This window comes from Cupressus sempervirens, chromosome 2 (genome assembly GCF_028749045.1).
Source record: "Cupressus sempervirens isolate cs-2001-9-10 chromosome 2, ASM2874904v1, whole genome shotgun sequence".
Lineage (NCBI taxonomy): Eukaryota > Viridiplantae > Streptophyta > Pinopsida > Cupressales > Cupressaceae > Cupressus > Cupressus sempervirens.
The window spans coordinates 775,549,221-775,559,586 of record NC_143119.1 but is presented as its reverse complement, the minus strand read 5'-3'; positions in this window follow the sequence as shown (position 1 = coordinate 775,559,586).

Below are 10,366 nucleotides of genomic sequence, written 5' to 3'. Positions count from 1 at the left end.
GCAGTGTCTATAACATATTTTATTTTTATAATATTTGTAGGTGTGATGGTGGCATGAGGAGGACTAGGAGGAGATACCTGTGTGTCTTGCATACTTTGATCTTGTGGCTTAGCTGTATCTTTCTCTTCCTCTTTCTCCTGTGTATGTGCCTTTTCTTCCTTTTCTTCTTTACTCTTCTTCTCCACTTGTTCCTTCTCTTTTTCTTTGGTTCCTGACACCTTCTTTTCCCTTGTCTTGGCACTTGCCTCTGCCTTATATTCTTCATTATACACATCTTCTATTTTCTTGTAAACCATTTTCCACAATCTTGTGGATTTTGTAACTACCTCTTCAATTTTATTCTATAATATACTAAGTGATATATGCTTGGGAGTGAATCTATTATTATGCCTTTTTACTACATTTGTTACTTGATCTTTAGTTAAATCAATCAACAATCTAGCTAATGTTGACTCCCTTATCTCCTTTTCCATTTGTAAAAAAAAATGCCATTTATCCTCTACAATTTTATACAGTTCTTTTGGCATAGATTCATCTAATTCTAGAGGTGTGTGCTTATATTCAGCCATCATAGCATACACAGATTCCTCTAATTTATTTTTCTCTTCTTTGGTGAGCTTAGAAAAATTTAGGTTCTTTAAACCTTTCAAATCATCATTCCTAATTTTTGAACATAATTTATCAACAGCACTCTAGGGTTTGTGTCTTACCACTTGAAATTGACTGTTGTCCTCTGACTCTATCTTCTCCTCATCTGTTTCAGGCTGGGGAATAAATTTTCTTTTCTTAGACTCGGCATCAGTCTTCTTTGAGTTTTTCTTCTTTCCTTTTTCCTTCTCTTGGGATTTTTGTGTTGTAGCCCTTGTGGTAGGTCTCTTCGGTGCAGGAGCAGCTACTTTCTTCCCCTTGGATTAAGGAGCAGGAGGAGTTGTGGCTTTTCTTTAAACTGGTGCTTCCTCGGCTTCTTCTTCCTCAGCACTTTCCTCATTATCTTCTCCTAACCCTTGAGTCAAACCTTGAGGTTTATCACCTTCTTCTTCAATGTCTTCTCCTTCCTCTTCTGTTGTTCCTTCTTCTTCAATGCCAAATTTTCTCTTGATTTATCTCACCATTTTTTCTTTCTTCTTTACTGCAGAAGCAGTCTTCAAATCTGTTATCACCCTTGATTTGACAACATCATAGGTTCCAAAAGTTTTTGCATTTTTATCAGCTTCTTCTACAAGTAGGGCTATTATCACTGCAGAAGCTTGATCAATATCAAGTTCATAACCTAGTGGCCTAAGCCATCTTACTCTAGGTATAACTACTTGTATGTAAGTATAATCTATATCTACAAGAAAACAAATGTCCTTTTCATATTTCTCAGTCAATGAGACTGGAATCCTCATTCTTTGTTTCATGGACTTTTTGAAGTCCTCAAAGTAACTAGTCATTTGGGCATCAAAATTTTCACCCATCTGTTCAATGTATCCATTGATTTGTTCAATAATTGTTTTATCTGAACTCCATCTTACCTTACCCACAGAAGGGAATTCTTTCATCAGATAGAAAAACATGCACATCAAAACTTATCCAAATTTGCACTGAGCTCCCTTGCTCTTCCTTATAGCTCCCAAATTTTCATTAATCTGTTGAAACATGAGCTCTGCTAGATCATAAGTGTGATCCTTTTTTATTATCTTGTATGCAACATCAACTGCTATACAAGGTACACTATTTAACCTACTTGATTGATAGAATTTGTGTGAAATGATTCTCATAGCAAAATCTAGTAGGGGATCTATGAATGTGTTGATAGTCATTCCTCTATTGTTCCATTTTGCACCTGTGTTTTTCTCTATTACTTCTCTTTTGTCACTTCGCAAGGTCTTTGGCCAATCTAGGGTTGGAATACCAGTAACCCTATGAACAGTTTTCTTGGTGAATTTTACTAGCCCTGAATCTAACCAAAAAGCTCCATCATTTAGTTTGCTCAAAACTATCTATACCCATTCAGTTTTGAAAACAATAGGAAATTCTAGGGTTTTGGTTAATCCTTTTCTTTCTATTATTGAGAACTCATCTTTCAATCTTTTGTTCTCACATAGTTTGTCATATGCATTATAGATTTCTAAATCTCCTATGGCTCCAATTTTGTAGTTATAACATCTGCGAACATCTTGGACCATAACAACTTTATCCAAAATAACTGATAATGCACTTGTGAGATCATTTTTGTATGCTACTTTTGGAATGGGCTTAAATTCAGGTTGTTTAACTTCATTGTTGATCAGTTGTATCTCATGACTCTCTCTACCCTTAGTGGTTCCTAACCCAGATGCCATTGTTTTCCAAACTAGGTTTTATGATTTAAACAAGCTTAGAAATTCTACGTAGCTCGGCACTTAAGTAGAATACCTCAAATCAATGAAAGTTGTCCTGAATCATTGTTGAAATCTTCACAAATGGCTTCTGAGCTGACCTTGATCTTCTCCGCTCTTCTCAGCTTTTCTTCTCGTTTGAATGGTGGGAAAAATGATTGAAAATTGAATTTATGTACCCTTCAAATAGAGTAATTAATGCTTAGTGTGCTGCCAACTGTCTACTCGGCACCTATTGTGTTTCATTTTTCTCGGCTCCTATTGATATTTCACAACTCGGCATCATCTATCAACTCGGTCGTTGTTAGCAACTCGGCACCTGAAGAAAACTTTAACAGATCTTGCAAAGTTCTCAATTCTGACTTAGCATCTTTGCTTATGCTGATTTCTTCTTTGCAGTTCTTCTATGTCTTGGGACTGATTTACGATGTAACTTGATTTATCAATCCCACACACTTATTCTTGCTTAATTTGATGAAATGTGATCACTTGACCTATTAGGTGAAGTGATCTCTGCACTTGATGTGCTATACTCATCTTTCTTCTTCCATGTCTTATTCATTTCACTTCTGATATGTCCAACATCTATCTTTGCCTTTCCATTGCTGAACTCAGAACTTGATGCCTTTGACCTTGTTGGACAATTCCTACTGACATGACCAATTTTTAAGCAACTGAAACATGTATTTTGACTCAACCATCTTTTTTAGTTCCCTCTAAAATGTGTTCTTATGCAGTTCTATCGTATATGTCCATATTCTTGACAATAGTGACAACTGTACCTGGTGTTGCAATCCCAAAATTCATGGTTTGATGTCTTTTCTGGTTGATTTACTGTCCACATAGGCTTTGATCTACATTCAAAAGCTCTATGTCCATACTTTTTGCAATTATAACAATGTCCATCAAATCTTGATGTCTTAGTAGTTTTAGTTCTGCATTCATATGCTTGATGACCTTGCTTCTTGCATCTATGAAAATGGTTTATGCTTTTAGGTTTATCATGTTGATGGGAATTCTTGCTTCTACATACATTAGATGTATGTCCTTTCTTTCCACAGAAATGACATGTAGGCTTAACATCTTTACCTTTATCACTTCTTTGTTCTTCACTCTTTGATGATTCTCCAACTTCAGTGTTGTTGTATCCAAGTCCTGATGTATCATGGGTTGATTTTGGGGATTTCAGTAATTGCTCAAAATATTTGATGGCTTCACTTGACTTGTTGAGATTTTTTGCCACCTCTCTTTCTCTATTCAATTCATTCTGCATTTTTTCATTTTGCATCTTCAAAGTAGAGATCTCAATATCTTTCATATTGAGTTCATGATGAAGATTCATCATTTGGGCAAGTGTATCCATCTACATGTTTGAGATCCTTGTCAATTCAGTACATTTTTCTTCAAGTCTATTTGCAAGATTTCTTTTTTCATTTTCCATCATGACCTTATCATCAACTACTCTTTTCTTTTGTTCAGTAATTTCACATATCATTATGGCCTTTGATTCATGTTCCATCTTGAGAGATCTTTTCTCCTTTGTTTGAGCTTTATTTTTCTCCATCAGTGTTGCATCAAACTCTTTAGTGTCTCCATTGGAAAATATGTTGGTGGTGTCAATATCTTTGTAGTTTATCTCATTTTCAGCTATGGCTAGATCCTTCCTTTCTTTTAATGAATTTCTCAACTTGTTTCTAAATTCTTTCAGGCTATGCAAAGCAAGTTGCACATCTGTCACCTGATTTTCAATGATCTTTCCAAGTTTGAAAGCTTCCATCTTTAGATCTTTTTCGAACCTGGATAAGCTCTGATACCAATTGTTGAAATATTCAAATATGGAAAGAGTACTTATGAGAGGGGGGGTGAATCATAAGTATCACACTTTAGCCAATAAAAATTTTAACTGCAAGTAAATTGCATGCATGTAAATACATCAAACAAATATGAAACTAAACACATGCATCAACAACTCACAACACTGGAATTTGGTAACCCAGAAACCCTCCAGGAATAAGAAGGTAAAACTGGGGTGGGGATGATACCCACAAAAATTACTGCAGCAATATTGTTCAACCACTTCTGAAGGCCTGCCCTGTTAAAGGCTTTACACTGTGTCAATAGTGACCTGGTTAAAGGCTTTACAAACACTTAACATGAAGTGTCACCCTGTTAAAGGATTTTAATCACCTAATTAAAGGATCTATGAAATGGTTGTTAGGCTAACCTATCACCATAGGATTTACTTTCTAATACAATTGCTAGAAAGTATTAGGTATAAAGAACCTGATAGATTACAATCATTGATTGCTGAATGCAGGCACCTTTTCCGCTTTCTCTGATCTTGATCCTTTTGTGATCTGATAACCCTCATTTCTGAAAGTAGATTTTCCTTATGCACCCTTGTATGTCCACACATATTATTTTACAATGAAATTTTTTCTTCCTTATAAAGACTTCAAAGACTTAGGGTTAGATATGGATCTACGATCCATATTGAATCTCAATTTCCCGCTCAATACTTGTCTTTTACTGATTGGTTGCATGCCTTTATCATTTTTCTTATTGGCTGCATGTAGATTGCATAGGAAAAATAAAAGATTCGATCTCATCATTAAATCCTTCGTGATTTTCTTTATGTTGGCTGCAAAAACTGTTTGCATCATAGTTTGTGCAATTTCAAACTTTTATGCTAATATTCTGTGTTACTCGGCTCCTGAAGCATTGTTATGCTTGGCACATGCTATTTCCTGGATAGCTCGGCACCTAAACAAAACTGTATCACTCGGCACCTACTGTTACTCGGCACTTGCTGACACTTAGCACTTGTTACACTCGGCACTTGTTACACTTGGCACCTACTATTACTCGGCACTTGATATAGCTTGGCACTTCATATTACTCAGCACTTACTCTTTGTTCGGCATTGTTTAGTGGAAAAATGGTTAACTGTATTGACACTCAGTTGTCAAATTTATTCTTTAATTTAATAATGAATGATAGTTTGACCTAGCACTGAGAGACACGACAATACTAAGGTTAGATTGATAAGATTGATAGGTTGATAGGTTTCCAAGGCACTGAAAGCCACAACAATGCCTAGGATTGGATAGATGATAATTGATTTTTGATATTTGATATGATTTGGGATGATTATGACTGATTTTGGGTGATTTCAAGTTAACTTGAAATGGATTTGAGTTGATATGAAATTATTTTGAGTTGATATGAAATGATTTTGAGTTGATTTGAAATGATGTGAAAGAGGATACAAATGATAATAGACACTGTTGAGATATGATCAAGTTGGCCAAAAGAAGATAATTAGTTGAATAATAAAATGGGAAAAATTAGTATGAATAAGTGATGAAACCATAGATGTGAACCATTTTTGAGTGTCTACATTTTGCCCCTCTTTGATACAATATGATTTAGAGCGTTGTGTCAAAGAATAACTGATGAGAAAGCCACCCCATGCCCCAGTATGATGATATATATGGGTGTCCCCTTGAGAAATTGACTAAGATAAGCATATTATAAGTCAATTTTTCAACAATGAAAAGACAAAACCATATCAATTGACAGATCACAAATTAGAGCTAAAATGTGAAAGTTACGAAGTCTAGAGTGCGAAACAGGGTCAATCAAGAGCCCGAGAGTAATTGCATGGATTACCACTCAAGAAAGACACAAAATGATGAAATTTATAGTCCATTTTTTCCATAATGAATATACAAATCCAACACAATTGACAGATTGCAAATCTGAGTTAAAATGCAAAATTAATGGGCTCCAGAGTGCAACATAGGGGCTCCAGGAGCAGTTTTGGGCATCCTATTGCCCCAAGTGCACCCAAAACTCATCCAAGTGCATCTAATGCACACTTGGTAATCCCAAGTGTGCCATGACAGTACCAAGTGTGCCCATGACATACTTGGGAAGCCCAAGTGAACTTCAAAAGTGCAAAATGTGCCCTAGAAGGCTCTGGGGGCGAAAATCAACATGACGGGGGTCAAGCAGGAGCCTAAGAGTAGTTGTAAGAATGACAACTCAATACAGTGACCCAATAATGAAAATTATAGCTCATTTTTTTCATGAAAAATATATGAGTCCAACACAACTAATGGTTCATAAATTGGAGTTGAAATGCAAAAGGTATGGCCTCCGGAGTGCAACATAGGGGCTCTAGGAGCAATTTTGGGCATCCTAGGTCCCCAAGTGCACCCAAAACTCATCCGAGTGCGTCCAATGCACACTTCGTAAGCCCAATTGTGTCATGATAGTACCAAGTGCATCCTGGATGCACTTGGGAAGGCCAACTATGTTCTGAAAGTGTAGATTGTGCCCTAGAAGGCTCTGGGGGCCAGAATCAGCCCGATTGGACTCAGAATGACCTGAAACTGTGCGTGCATGCCAAAAATGATGGAAAGATGTCCTAACATGAGTGAAATCATAAAAAATGGTCAAATTTTGTCAAATATATTGAGACAAATTTCATACTAAGGTTTTACCAGGTGGAAAGCCACAAAAAGTTGATTGACAGTGTAGGATGATGTAAGAATGCATGAATGCAAGATGAAGATGATTTGGTGAATCGAAAGACATGATCATGGTGATGGAGAATGAGATGAAGAATAAAGATGAGATGAGGATATGTTAGTATGATAGAAATACTTTTTTCTTTTGTGAACTACACTATATGTCAAATGGAGCTTTATTTTGATATGGAAAATGGAATGCAACACATCATGGCATAAAGGGCCAAAGTACAAGTGCAAGCCTTTTGCATAAATAAGCACGATGCAAACAGAGAATGACCTTGTCCTTCCTGAGGCATATGCACATGGCCTAGACTCTCAAAGGTACATTGTAACAGATAGAAATAGAAAAAGATGACCATGAACCATCCCAACCACTCTCATAGATCAGTTTATATCATCGAGTGGCATAGGAATATGATCAAAGAAAAACAAAGCCAAAAATAAATCACTCACTAAACAACATGAGCCAATAGCTATTCTTGTCCATTATTACTTTATTTTTTATTGTTTGAAGGTGTGTAGGTAGTGTTTGACATGTTGATGATGTGATAGTTGTATTTGTGGATTCAGTTGAGAGGTTCGTAGTGATATGTTGGATTGATTGTCGGTTCACGTTGTTCAAATAGTGTGACTGTCTTGAAAGTGAAATGCTTTGAGTTTCAGTCTACAAAGTGCAAGTGTGTACACAAAAGGGATGGTTATGTACGGTGAATATTGACAAGGTTTATTTGCAAATTTTTGATGGGTTTTGTGATTTTTAGGGTTTTTTGGGGATATTTGATGTTTTTGTGTGACTGGATTTTTTAGGACATATTACGATTTTTAGGGTTTATTCAAGATCATTTTATGATTTTTAGGGATTTTTTCAGGATCATTTTATGATTTTTAGTGCTTTTTTTAGGACATTATATGATTTTTAGTGATTTTTTAAGGACATTATGTGATTTTTAGTGCTTTTTTCAAGACATTTTATGGTTTTTATAGATTTTTTCAAGACATTTGAATTTTTATGATTTTTTCAAGATCATATTTGAATTTTTAGGATTTTTTTAGGATCGTAAAAGCATATACAAGTGTTAGCTCCAATTCATTATTTGATAATTCCAATGGATAAAAAGTGCTTAGGGATATGCTTCCAGTTCAAATGCAAACTCATGCACTGCGTAGGTGATATTCCCCCAGACAAGATGCAAACTGTGTACAAAGGCCAATGATAGATTCTGTACATACTGGTGATGCTTTAAGTAAGATAACAATGGATATCAACCAGTTCATGAGCCATGGTGAAGGAGCCAAGGATGTCTTGCAAGATGATAGGTATGATCAGGGAATGACAAAGGGGGAAAAACTAGATGGAATCCTAATAGATGGAGGAGCAATAACTGATTACACATGGTGCCTATTTGCCAAGTTTTCACCATGGTACTTGCCCAAAGTGCCTATTTGTCAGGTTTTCACTTTTGGATAGAGTTTTTCTCTTGACTCAATTTTTTGTGTCAAGATGCCTGTTTGCTAGGTTTTCATCAAGGCATCCATTTTTTCATGACTTTTTTCACTTTTTTCTTTGTTTTTTCAGGACATTTTGCTATTTTTTTGATATTTTTTTAGGACTTTTAGATGGAATCAAGAATATTGATGATGAATACTGATAAGATATTTGGTGTTGCTTCTACTAGCTGATAATCTCGGGATCCATGACTGACCATAACTATGCAGGATTTGTGCCAAGTCTGTAGCTAAAATCAAACCACTGGAAAGACCTCGAGATATACCATCATGTACCGTATGTAAGACAGTGTCTGCCTCTTGTGAATCAAGGCATCTAAGGATAATTGGGTCAACAGATATGTCATGTGGGATGTCATTGATGATGAAATGCACAAAGGCTTATGGGATAAAGATTTGATCTTGGGTGCTGGGAAAATTAGGTAGCTGGATTTGGGGATAAACAACTGGATATAAAGGAGGGTTGGGAGGATTGAGACCAATGATCTTCCACATGAATGCTGATTGAAAGAGCTCCAAAAGACTTTGTTGCATGTTGAACACTGGAACACTGATATTCATGGCATCATATTTTTCATCTTGTATCCTTGGAAGCTGCTTAGCTTTTGATTTTTCATTGTCTAATGGCGCCTTTTAGTTTTCACCAAGACACCTATGCTTGTTATTTTTTTCTCTTTTTTCTTTGTAACTAGAAGGTGGTGTTGGCTCCCCAAAGTATGCCAATGTGTTCTCTTTAGAAAAAATTGTATTTTTATGATTTTCAATCATAATGCCTTCATAGATTTCAAAGTCTATTATAAGAGTGTCCTCATTGTCGAATCAATCAAAAATTGGTGGTCCACATTGGTCCCAATCCAATAGTTTAGGATAACTTGAGGGTATGTCATCATCAGTGTTGAATGGGCTTTGGTGAAAGGTATGGATATGTGCATTAGATTTTGTTTTATCATTGGGATTATGCTCATAAGCTAGAGGATTTTTGGTTTTAGTTGGGACATCCTTAGATGCCTTTTCATCATTCAAAACATCCATAGTCTTACACATAGGTACCGTAGTACTAGAAGGACCTATTTGTAATGGCTTAAATCCAAGCCCCAAACTAGGAGGTCATCTTTTTGTAGTGATAGGTTCAATGATTCCTTGTTTCTAAGATCCAAGACTACTATAGCCATCATAGCCTTATTTCTACATGATAGTAAACCCAAGTTTGTATTGGCTAGGAGATATCAAAGTGGGTTCTTGGTTTGCTTTTGCTTTCTCAATACATACAGATGTATCCTTATTGATAGAAGTGGCATTTTGTGTACCAATCTCAAAGTGTTGGTCTTGCAATAGTTGTGATTCACCATAAGATAGGGGAGAAACTGGTGACTCCCTAATATGGGATGCTTGAGACATAAGGTACTCTCCACACCCATTGTCTTCAATCTTCATCTTTTCCTTGGCCTTACTGAGGAGTATATCAGCATCCACATACTTAGAGGAATCATTGGGTTGTGCTTCATTATTTGTTAGGATTTGGTATGTAGTAACATCTCTTAGATTGGCACAAAATTGAAAAGGATCTGGATCGTCGGGGATGGTAACCTCCATGTTGTCATAGGAAAACTTCAAACATTTATGATATGTAGAAGGGACTGCTTTCATAGTATGAAGCCAAGGGCATCCCAATATCATGTTGCAGTTCATTTTGATATCTAGGACATGGAACAATGTGTCTTCAGTAGCTGGGCCAACTCTGGCAAGTAATGTGATGACACCTATAGAGAAGCATTCGCCATCATCATAGGCTTTGATTATGATCCTTTGAGAGGGATCCACATCATTTTCAGAATAACCCAAACCTTTGACCACTTTAAGTGTACAGATATTCAATCCTACTCCTCCATCTATTAAGACATGTCTGACTTTGGCATTATGGATGAAGACTTTGAGATGAAGGGGATCATTGTGGTTAGATTT